Genomic DNA, 12,357 nt, shown 5'->3' on the forward strand with positions numbered 1-12,357 from the left:
TTTGTAAAATGTTTTCTTTCAAGATGACTCTTTCACTTGGTTAAATGCAAGGATATGATGACTTGAAGTACCTTTTTTTGTGTGAACTGAACAATACCAACAACAACAACAACAGAAATAAAGCAATGTAAATAAGTTGCGTATGCAAACTTCTTTTAATCAACGCCAGTAGATCTTAAAAACCATAGCAAGATCCATTTTTGTGAGTATAATGCTAAAAATAATTATCTAAATGTGGTTTGGCATTTGATGCAAGAATATATATCTATTATAAGAAAAATATAAAGAGTGTTTTGATTTTAGGAAAACTTTTATTCTTCATTCTTCAAAGTTATATTTATTTCTAAAATTAAGAACAATAAGACAATTTAATAGCACGCCATGCTTCTTATTACATGTTTATGACATCAAAGCTAATACATAAAGAAAATTCTTACATTTATAAAAAGTTCTCTATGTACTTGGCTATTAGGTAATGTATGTCTTGGGCTAAAAAAGTTACAAGGTTTATTAGAAAGAACATATTTACAAAAAATGGAAATGGCGTACTGATATTTACACACACATAAACTTACATTCTCAGAATATATATATATATATATACACACATACATACATAAACATACATATATATCTCCTTATCATGTACCTGTATTTAGTTAAATGCCCTGCTTTGAAATCTATACATGTGATTGTGAGGTGGTTTGGAAACCAAGAAGTATTTCCAAAGCTGAAATGTCTCTTGAAGATTAAAATAGGAGGCTGGATCATTAAAGAAGACAATAATCCTAGATGTGTAGATTTTCATACATGCTCTTATAAGTATTATCCAGTAAGTGGTTTTCAGAAACTTCTATGAACTTTTTTAGGAGTTAAATAATGAATTTATTTTTTAATGTTTTTTAATTAAGTTTTATTTGAGTATACTTGATTTTGTTGAGTTAATTTCTACTGTACAGCAGAGTGAATCAGCTATATGTAATACACATATCCCCTCTTTTTGGATTCCTTCCCATTTAGGTCACCACAGAGCACTGAGTAGAGTTCCCTGAGCTACATAGTAGTCTATAAACTTTTGATTAAGAAAAAATGTGGGAACTGAAAATAAACCTTCTTTGCTTGGGAAAAGACTTGTGACAAGAAAACCAGAAAAACAATCACATTTTTTGGACATGAAATTTCATGCCTACAGCACTATGGGAGGTGGGAAAATTGCTGAAGTAATGCAGAATTTTTTTTTTTTAATTTGTAAAACATTTCCTTTTCAAGAGGCCAAGGGCATTAAAATGAAAACCTAATTTCAGGTGTATCACAGACGTTCCTATACCAATGGTAAGTATTGCTACTTCTTAATGATGCATAGTTATTCTATATTTTTAGCATCTGTATAAAACTGTGCAGTTATTACTGTATTAGGTCACACCCAGGAGGGAAGTGTCCAAATCAAGAGTGGGTGGATGCAGTCACTCCAAAAACTGTTACAGACATTTTTGTGTAAAAGAAAAAGAGCATCTAAACTAATGAAAATAACAATGAAACCTTAACCTATAGAAGTTGACCCTTAATGTCTTACTCTTCCCCACCCCCAACAATTGTCCTACTGACTCAAATATATTAACACACCCTACTTTTTTCTTATGATTGGTCTAAGAATTTGGCTAAATTAACAACATAGAGTCCTCCTTTTCATCCCATCTCTCTGATCTCAGTCTTTAAAGAAAAAGGAAGACAAAAATGAACTTTAACTGCTCCATTCCACACACACCCAGAGGGCATAAGTGATTTTCTTTTTCCTCTAATATTCCAAGCATCTCTGTTCCAGTGCTGGTGGATGATCATGTATATACAAGTTCCAACTTTTCTATGATAGTGTCAACACATTCAGGGAGTCAGCTTAGGGCGGGACCCCTGGGACAGCACTTCAATGGGCCTTCATGTCTAAGGGTCTGAAAATATGATCTCCCGTTGTCTAAGTCAAGATCTGTTAACAGACCTATGAAAGATCCTGCTCTCATGTACAGACTCATGCTAATCGGGTGTTTAAGACACTGTCTTCAATGCAAATGACAGTTATTAATAGTGGACAGTCTGTTCTTATCACCTTGTAGGAAAGTCAAATCATAACTAAAATTGGTTTGCCCAATGTGGAATCATAAAGAGGAAAATTAGTAGAAAGAACTTAATGTCTTGATACACCTGTCTCCACCTCTGAGATACAGCTGTTAGGCAAAGTCTCTATCCTGGCCATTTTTTTCCTTACACAGAACTAGACAGATAAATTCTGACTACTGACTTTTCCCTTTTCTGGACTTTCAGATGCCCCTTAGCCTCCTGTTACATCGTCCGCTTTAAGGAAGATAAGACAGCCATGCCTTGTTCTGGCTCTCTGGAATACTAGTGTTAACAGAACTCAGCCATCCATTTGTCAATATCTGCTTTGGGCAGCTGATCTCGTTAAGCTCTCTGTCTACATTCAGTCTCAGAAGACAACCTTATTTTTCAACTCTTGGTCACATGTTATTTTTGGTTAAGTAAGATCATTACACCACTAAGACCTATTGATTTGAGCTGATGATGTTTAATAATTTAATTAAACCTTAAAGACCTCATTTACCTCTTAAAATGTATAGGAAAAATGCACCAGAGAAATGTTCTAGGGCCTGTTTTGAGATTCTAGCAGCGGAGAACGACTGTTTACTCTGCTCGGGTCATCTGTTCTGGTCTTTTCTAGACCCCCTTTAAGACAGAGTTGTTTATTTGCTAACCTTACCACCTGGAAGCCCTGGAGGGGACAGCAGGATAGGCTGAAGAACAGACAAATCATTTACTTTAAGTTGAGAGACCTTGAGCGTGTTATGTGACCTCTTTTACCCCTGAATTCCACATCTGAAATACAAGTGGACAATAATACCTTTTCTGAAGGTGAGTTGTGAAAGTTCCTTCTTCCTTGCTTCATTTACTCATTAATGTCAGACATCTTTCTAGTTGCTGGAGACATAATAAAAAATCAGAGAGACAGTATTCTTGACCCATGGGTCTTACTCTGTTTGAAGGTGACATATACAGCAAGTTTTCGAATCAATGAGAAAATTTCAGACAGTAATATCATGCAATGACAATATAAACTAAGGGGATGTGATAGGAAGTGACTACTTGAGGAGGTTAATTTATAGAGTGGCTATGAAAGGCTACTTGGAAGAAATAAAATTATGGCTGAACCTAGAATCAAGAGAAGGGGATAACCAGGAAAAGACCTGGCATTAACAGCAGTTGAGTCCAAAGGACAGACTAATACAAAGCCGTGGAGGCAGGAATGAGCTTGGTGTGTTGAGGAAGAAAAGGGAGACCATGTAGCTGGGTCTTTGTGAATACAGGTTAGAAGTAATATATAGAAGGCATAGTACATAGTAGGTGATAAATAAAGGGTAGCTAGTATTATTGAAAGCAAGTTGGAGATTACATTTTAAAATTCAGGTTGTCTTAATGTAAAATGAAAATATATGTAGTCACTTTTCATTCCACCTTTTTTATTGTTCAAAACATCTTTGACTTGTAGTTTATCACTGTGGTCCAGGAAGGACTTCAATAGGTTGTATTTAAGAGCATTTATTCTTTAATCTCTAAGTATGTCACCAAATCAGCTAATAAGAAAAACTAAAACATTCTCGCAGCTTATGTACTTGATGTGCTATATCTGGCTACTCAGAGTCTATATGGTTCTTGGGGGTGTGGGCAGCAGAAGGCCAAAGAAGGATATGTAATGTCCACAAGCTGGAGTACGAACCAGTGCAATAGTCTCTCACCTCTCACCTTACCATGATGTGCAAGGAAAGAAGTGGAAATGAGAGGCTTGGGGAAAGAGACCTAAGAGAAGTGCATTGATTTAGCTCTCTATTGCTACCGTAACAAACTACCCCAAAAGCCAGTCATTGGAAACAATAAACTTTCTGCTATCATTCTTGTGAATTGACCAGGATCAGCTGGGGAGTTCTTCTGCTGAGCTCATTTAGGAACTCTCAAGCAGTTGTGGTTATAAGACCAATGGAAATGGACATGTTAGGCCTGACAGTATCTAAACAAAACTGTCTAATCTCGGATGGTCACGAATACCATTAAATTTAAATGTAACAAAATGTACAGGAAGAAAATCTCTTCCTTCTCCTCTCCCAGCCCATAAGGGTTCTTTCTTAGTCAAAACTCACTCTGCTTACAGGAGAACAGGCAGCTAGCTAGGGGAGGCCATATATTAAGGTTTCATTTTACTAGTAATGAACTAAGGCCAAACCTCTATCAGCAAAGTCCCCAGGGATAGTCCTGCCACAGATAAATAAAAATTCTGTAGTCTGGCCACTCAGGATAGCTGTTCTCTTGCTATCTGTCCACCCACCTCCCGACAAATGCCTGTTTCACCTGTATCTTATGCACAGGGCTGACCTTCCTCCATATTTGCCCCAGGCCCCAGCTGGCCATTGTTCTCATCAAAGGGGTGGTGAGGGGCATGCCCTCTTCTGGTTTCCCTGGTAACTGATGAGCCCACCTGAGGTCAATTGCCCTCTAACTGGCTCTATCCCCTTCCCTTGGGGAATGAAGACTGCCACGATGCTGTCTGCTGCACACTCTGGGGTGTCCTCCAGGACCTTGCTTCAGCCATGTAAGCTCCCCCATCCATTAGACTATTGATGTCTGTGTTGCTGACTCTGGGCTCTTTCTTCTGCCTTAAAGCTAAGCAAGTGCAGGCCTTGTAGCCTACGGGGCGCAGCCCAACAAATGTCCGGAGAGGGAGGAAACTCCTATGAGCGCCGAGATGTCGGGAAATACTGAGCGGGGAATAGAAAGTTGCGGGTATAATCCTGGGGTGGCCTACCACTAACTCGTGGGGCCCCAAAGCTGTAGGGGTGATCCCACAAGTTAGAGGAAATCCCAGGGTGGCTGTCTGCTGGTCTGTGGGGCCCCCTGGTGATTGGAGCTTGCTGGAGGGCTCGAAACAGGTCTGGAGAACAAAGACCTCTAATGGCTCTGCTGTTGTTTCAAAGTGCGCCTTTTGTAATTGGTTAAGCTAGCTTTCTAGAAGGAATTGGTACGTCTCTTGTGCCTTTGAGATGTAAATTGTCTACCTGGGCTCTCTGGAATTTGAATCTTCCATGATCTCTGAGAGTAAAGGAGAAAAAAAAGAACTTTTAGGTAAACTCTATAGAAATAATTACCTTTTGTGAATGTTTAACACAGTCTGTCCAGATTTTGGTAACTTGAAACTAAACTGGGTTTTTTTAGCTTTTAAAATTTTTTATTTTATTTACTCATTTATGCCTGCGCTGGGCCTTCAGTGCTGCACGAGCTTTCTCTAGTTGAGGTGCACCGGCTCCTCTTGTGCTGGCTGCTCTTTTGCAGAGCTTGCCCCGTGGGAAGTGGGATCTTTCCAGACCCGGGATCGAACCACTGTCCCCTGCATTGCAAGGTGGATTCTTAACCACTGGACCACCAGAGAAGTCCCTAAACTAAATTAAATGAAAAGAATTCATTGACGACGTAGATCATTTCAAATAGAATAAAATATTAGAACATTAGTTGCTGAGCAGGTCTCAGTTTACCTACTTTTGCATGCTTAGGAAAGGAAAACTAAAGCATTAAGTTTTCCAGTCAGGAAATGCTTGGACTGACTGTATTTGGTAGAGATGAAGGTAATTTTAGAGAGAACAATATTATGCTTCAGTGGATGTTAAATTCTAGTTCTGTTTGTTGAGGTCTGTATTTATGAAGTTGTGTTAGGAGTACTTTTGCCCTGATGTTCTGGATGGAAAGATTACCTAGTGAAATTGTCACAGAGTATGACTACTCATGAAGTATAACACTGCTTGCTTTAAGTCGGCTGCTAAAAGCCCATATACAATGCTTGTGTGACAGTGGGTATAAGTGATAAAATGCATAGCCTGTAAAGTATGTCCCCATTAACATACCTCTGAGCCTGTTCAGGAGATCTGATTAATTTTCCCCCAACATGAATGACCAGGGAAACACAAAGGAGACTTAGTATTAAGGGACATGATCTGAACCTGGGGTAGGAGCCAGCAGGCCAGCATCAAAGGATGTATATTTTGATCATCAGTGCTTTCTATTGGAAGATTTGCAATCAAAAGGGGAATTGATGGGAAAATCTGCATGTACTGAGGTATGGGGAAATCATTCAGGCTTATATGTGGTTTTACTTAAATTTTATTGACCAGAGCAGTCTGTTTCGTGGCCTTTCAAACATGTACCGTATATCTGCTTTGGCCACTGAGGAAGGGAATGCATTTGAAAGTCAAAATGGAGTAGCTGTGGTTCAAACATCCAAAGTAGAACTAGTCATTGGTCATTGTAGATGTGATTTTAGATATGTTCTTATTAAAAAGTTGAGTTTCCTGAACTGTGTTGCAGACTAGGACAAAAACCAGAGGCAGGTGTGGTATTATCTCAGAATGTGGTTACTGCTTGTATTTTGCTTAATGGTCATCATCTCCCCTGTGTTGTGCCTGTTATATGTCTTACATTTCATCCCTTGTCTGAGGGAGGAAGTCTGTTTGTGGCAACACTGGCCTCACAGAGAGATGCTGCTGTCATGTTGCTCTATAGTTCCATGAAAAATCGACCTGCCTAATGTGACTATGTGGGGATTGCTGACAATGGGGAAAAAAGACTCACCATCTTCTGGTCTCATATGCCAGTACGTCAGAAGGACCCTCTCGGTAAGCGTTACTGTACAACTGACAGCCCATGAGTCCCCCCGCCGCCCCGCCCCCTGCCCCAGGCTATGTATGTTGTGTGGAGTGGAATAGGCTGGCTTCTATCCAGAAGTGCATGGGATTAACTGGTTTTTGTTTGAAAGGACCTACTGGGTTCACCCTTAATAGCCCTCAACATAACATGAGGTGACACATCTATACGGTGTCTGCTGAGTCCTGGTTTGGCCACCAGACTGTTTCTTTTAAAGTTGGGCTTTCCCTTCCCCATGGGGGTGGCTGTGGGTTTGTGAAAACCAGGCGTGGCCTTACCTTCCTTTTAACTAAACAGGGCACTGCTGCTGTTGACTCCCTTTCCATTGACCCTATATGCTCTTGGCTCCAAAATTTGGCCACATCCTGTCAAATGACTATTCTGAGCATGCAAGGTCTCTTACTCTTATACTCTTTGGCTGCTGCTGTCTGTGTTGTATTTGTGGTATCTGGTTACAGTGCCCCCTACATACCTAACTCCAGACATATTGTCAAAGAAGGGCAGACCAAGATTGTAAGGGTCATGCATGATATTCAGGGGGTGGAGTGTATGGTCAGGCCACTCAAGATGGCTATTGTCTTGCTCTCTGTCCACCTCCTGCCTGACCAGTGCTGCTTCACCTGTATCTTAAGCACGTGAGTGACTTTCCTACATACTTGCCCCAGCTGGTGATTGTTCCCATCAAAAGAGCTGTGAGGAATGTAGCCTCTACTGATTTCCCTGGTAACTAATGAGTCCACTTTGAGGTCAGTTCCTTAAAATTCCCTCCCCCTTCCCCCAATGAAGACTGCTGCCTTGTCCTGCCTGCCAGCTGTCTTACACACTGGGGTGTTGCTCCAGGACCTTGCTTCAGATATGTAGGTTTCCCCATCCATTAGACCACTGATGTCTCTGTTCCTGACTCCAGGGCTCCTTCTTCTGTTTTGAAGTTGAGCAAGAAAAGGGCATGTAGGTCTGTTGGTGTAGCCCAACATGAGGAGAGTCTTCACATTAAGGTTTCCATTTACCAATCACTGAACTAAGGCCAAACCTCCATCAGTGAACTCCCCAGGGATCATTCTGTAGCTAAAGATTCTAAAACACATAGAGTTCCTACATGATGTCCCCAGAACTGAGAACAAACCACAGAGAGTTCTCTAGCCAAGAGGCCATGCTAACACTTTGAACAGGAATGGAAAAGTTGAAGCTATATTAAATTCTCGTTAGCATTTCTTTGATCAAATGTATATTTTCCTTCTTTCCACAACTTTTTTTTTTCAAATGCAAATATGTGCTTAAACATTAGCCACTAAGCTACAACTGGGAGAGCATCCAAAGCATATTTAAATATGCAAATGAGCGCCTTAGATAGGAAAAAATGAACCTTCCCTACTTGGCTCTTCTGTACACAGCAGCAAGCAATGGAAAGTACAATTAAATAGTCTGATGAACCTCTCCATCAGAAAGTATGTACTATCAACTGCACTATATGTGGCTGGGCTGCCAAAAGTCTTAGCAAAATGCCACCTGTGTCCCAAAGAGATTCCAAATGGAATACAATTGCAGTTAAATTGAATCACTATTGAGGAAAGTAGCCCAAAGCCATGTTCATACACATCAAATACAAAGTTTTGTTTGAAATTGGCCTCAGTCATTTCACTCTGTGGATTAGGATTTTCAAAGTAAATATGGATTAAGAATAGAGAAGGATGAGGGCAAAGGCCTATGGGAATAATCCATGCATGCTGGGAGGAAACTGTCCAGGTTAATAAAGAGCAACATTTACTAAAATTGTGAGATTTTTTCAAAAATATGAACAAATTCTAATAAAATCATACAGATGCTAATTAGGTGATGCACCAAGTGTTGCTGAGGTCATCAGGAGATGAGGTAATGGGTGTGCTTATTTACTGTGGGTTTATTTACTATGGGTTAAAGAATAAGTTGGCACAGTGATTTCTTCAGAGCCAAAAGACAGCATCAACTTTTGTCTACCTGGAACTTTTCTTTCTCTTCTTCTTCTTTTTTTTTTTTTATTGAAATATAGTTGCTTTACAATGTTGTGTTAGTTTATCCTGTACAACATCTTGAATCAGCCATAAGTATACATATATCCCTTTCCTCTTAAGCCTCCCTCCCACCCACCCCCATCCTACCCCCTAGGTCATCACAGAGCACCAAGCTGAGCTCCCTGTGCTATACAGCAGCTTCCTACTAGCTATCTATTTTACACATGGTGGTGTATATATGTCAGTGCTGCACTCTCAGTTCATAACCCTCTTTCTTTTCATTTTCAAGTGTGTTTAATAATCTATAGTCTACAGAACGTTCCACTGAGAGCCTTATTCAAGGTTTCTAGAATACCATCCTAACGGAGGTATATATTTTACATTGGCATCCTCATGCATAGAACCCCCCTCCTTTGAATTCTACTCTGCTTCTCCTAATTCTATGTCTCCCCATCCCCTCTTCTTTCTTCTCCTAGCATGATATAAAGAAAATGGCATGAGTTTTTTATTTGGAGAAACATAATTTTCAGTCCTAGCTTCTCAGCTTTTTCATGGACCTTTGTCAAATTAGATTTAATCCATTTGAGCCTCCATTTTTTTCATCTGTAAAGCAGAGCTAATAACACATAATGTTTTGTGAACATTAAAGTTATATGCATTGGTATGACACACAGACCGTATCTAGCTGGGTTCTGTAATGCCAGGTACTACAACAATTTACAATATCCAGGTGCCGAACTCACTCAAATTTTATTGCGGTAGGAGTTTCTGGTTAACTGAGACCCAATCCTAATTGTTGGAATTTTTCCACTGTGTAGCTCTACCTTCCCCTAGGTCTTAGACAAGCTATGGAGTATCCAGGAGCCTGTCCCCACCTCACTTCTAAAAGTTCTATCACTCCCACTCATGGTCCATGAAGTCAAAACTAGGCAGTTGTTGACTCCTGATCTGAGTGGGCCAGAAAAGTATAGACTGCTATTGGATTGTCCTTCTCAAGCCATAGCTCCATGTTACAGACATCCCCATTTGTGGTGGTGGAGTGCTAGAATCTTTGTAATGTTGCTTGCCAGTGTTTCAGAATTTCCATAAACCAGTGACCTCTCTGTTCCTTATTCTTCTTTTTCCAGATGTATTTTTTTTTAATTATGTCTTTCTATCCTTAATCACTGTATCCTGGAGATAAGGAAAGGGCATAGCATTTATATTTTAATCCATAGATCAGGGCCAGAAATTGGGCACTGGTGCTATTCCACAGAAGTCCTCAGCTGACACCCGTTCGGAACTGTGAAGCTGAGATGGTTCTTTAGAGTTGTCCCATGTTTATGACAAGATTGCCAGTCTTCTGTACTCTGGTATAGCTTCTCAGATTCTTGGGTTCAAAATGAACAAAATAAGGATGATAATGCCTACTTCAAAGGCTTGTCACTGGAGATTAACTGAGAATGGTTTTAGAGGTAGGATTATGAGTAATTTTTCTCCTCTGCATGCTTGCCAATGCCTTAATATTTTTCTAAGATCAGGTGTGCAGTTACATTTTTTTCAAACCTGTGAAAACACCATTTAGGGTATATTAGATGTTCCAGTTAATATAAGGTTACCTTATTTAGTTCTATACCTGGACAACTAAATGTAAAGTATCTTTGAGCTATGGATTTGATGAGGCCTTAGTTTTCTTTTATTTAGAAGTTAATCACTGCAAAATAATCATTACATAGTGATTAACTTCTAAATAAAGGAGAAAGAAGAGAGCAAATTCATAGCTCAATGCTGTATGCAGATTGGGAATCAGCCGCATCAATGTTCAGTATACAAGAAGCTGATAATTATATTGGGTGGATGAGACCTGCTTTATCATGTACAAGATTCTTGCTACCACATAAGAGAAGAAATCTGAATACTCTAAATGCAGGCAATTTATCATTGTTTTGATTCACAGCAACCTAGGAACTCTTATCTAATTTCCTATTTAATATTTGCTAAACAAACACTTAGAAGGCTCTGTATTGTTGCCCTGCACTATTTTCTCTATTGTTTCCCTTCTGATACAAAGAATGACAGTGTTTTTTTTTTTATAACAGTCTTTCTTTTAAATGCATTTTAAGCTCATTCATTCCGCAAACATTTAATGAGTTTTTAATATAACCAAAGCATTTTGAAAATTCAATCTTAAAAAAAAAATGTACTCACTGACCTTTAAAAATCTTAGGATCTATGAGAAAAATTATATGTTCATTAACAAGATGAATACTGTGAAAATGATCAATTTAAACCAGTGTTAGCAACAAAGGACAACATTAAGTGCCATTTGACAGGGGACTTGAGGCCAACATTTGAGATGTGTGTGGGGAATCACAGACAGTGGGTCAAAATATAATTTTCAAAATGTCAAAAACATGACCTTCATACAAATGCAGAATGAGTGTGTATCAAAAATTTAAATCATTAGTGAGAGAACCAGCAGAATGGTAAAAATGGTTCAAAAGGGAGTTAAAAAAACTGAGATTTATATAGACAGTAAGTCCAAGGCACCATGAAATGAATTTCCTGGTAGATGAAAAATTAATATCCTACAGAGTAATAAAACTGTATCTTTTGAAGTAGCCTTTCCTCCTAAATAGATATTTATAAGTTAACATGTAACTTCAGAATCTGAGCCCTGATGATCAGTAGTAAACAGTGAATCAAACAAAGGTACATCCTCTAGAAAATGAAATAATCATTGGGTAGGGCTGTCAGGCAATGCTTCACTCTGACATCAAAATGACATGCACTCATTCTTTTTTCTTATTTCTGCGTTTTGTATAATTTTCCTTAACAAGGATAAATAGCGTGTAGATGGCCACAGAGGTATATTTTCAGAGAACAGCACACATAAAGGGGTTAGCAGACTTTTTCTGTTGACAGCCAGATAGTAAATATTTGGGGCTTTGAGGGGGCCATATGATCTCTGCTATAGCTACTCATCTCTATGATTTTCTTAAAAAAATATTGATTGATTTATTTGGCTGTGTCAGGTCTTATTTGCAGCATGTAGGATCATAGTTCCCTAACCAGATATCAAACCCAGGCCCCCTGCATTGGAAGTGCAGAATCTTAGCCACACTGGACCACCAGGGAAGTCCCTCATCTCTATCACTGAAGCATACAACAGCCATACATAATAAGTAAACAAGTGAGTATGACTGTGTTACCATAAAACTTATTTTATGAATGCCGAATTTCCTACAACTTGTACATGGCACAAAATATTCTGTTTTTTGGATATTTTTTTCTAACCACTTAGTAACGTAAAAGCCTCTCTGGGCCACAGGAAAACAGGTGGTGGGTTAGATTTGCTCTGCGTGTCGTAGTTTGCTGACTACGTGAGACAATGACTAGCTATTTTACATCAGTGGCAAATAAGACAGCAAAGTGGTTGGGGTCAGAAAATGCATGCTCTTAATTCCTCTTCTCAGACACAGAAACAGATAAGATATCAATCTGAGCCTTGGTGGAAGTGAAAGTATTAGTCGTGTCTGACTCTTTGTGACCCCGCCAGGCTTCTCTGTCCATGGGATTTCCCAGGCAAGAATACTGGAGTGAGTTGTCATTCCCTTTTCCAGAGGATATTCCTGATCCA

General features: G+C 39.2%; 1 long non-coding RNA gene across 2 annotated transcripts in view; it reads left to right on the plus strand.

The window, feature by feature from the left end:
- The first annotated feature begins 4,579 nt into the window (after window positions 1-4,579).
- LOC147340014 (uncharacterized) overlaps window positions 4,580-12,357 on the plus strand; it is a 37,036-nt gene continuing 29,258 nt past the window's right edge. For both annotated transcript variants that reach the window (XR_015159447.1, XR_015159446.1), the window contains exons 1-2: window positions 4,580-4,651; window positions 6,610-6,722. This is a non-coding gene — a long non-coding RNA (uncharacterized LOC147340014). The remainder of the gene's footprint in view (window positions 4,652-6,609; window positions 6,723-12,357) is intronic.

Source organism: Bos grunniens, chromosome X, assembly GCF_055505025.1.
Source record: "Bos grunniens cultivar Pamir isolate PY7600 chromosome X, Bosgru_T2T1.0, whole genome shotgun sequence".
NCBI classification, from domain to species: domain Eukaryota; kingdom Metazoa; phylum Chordata; class Mammalia; order Artiodactyla; family Bovidae; genus Bos; species Bos grunniens.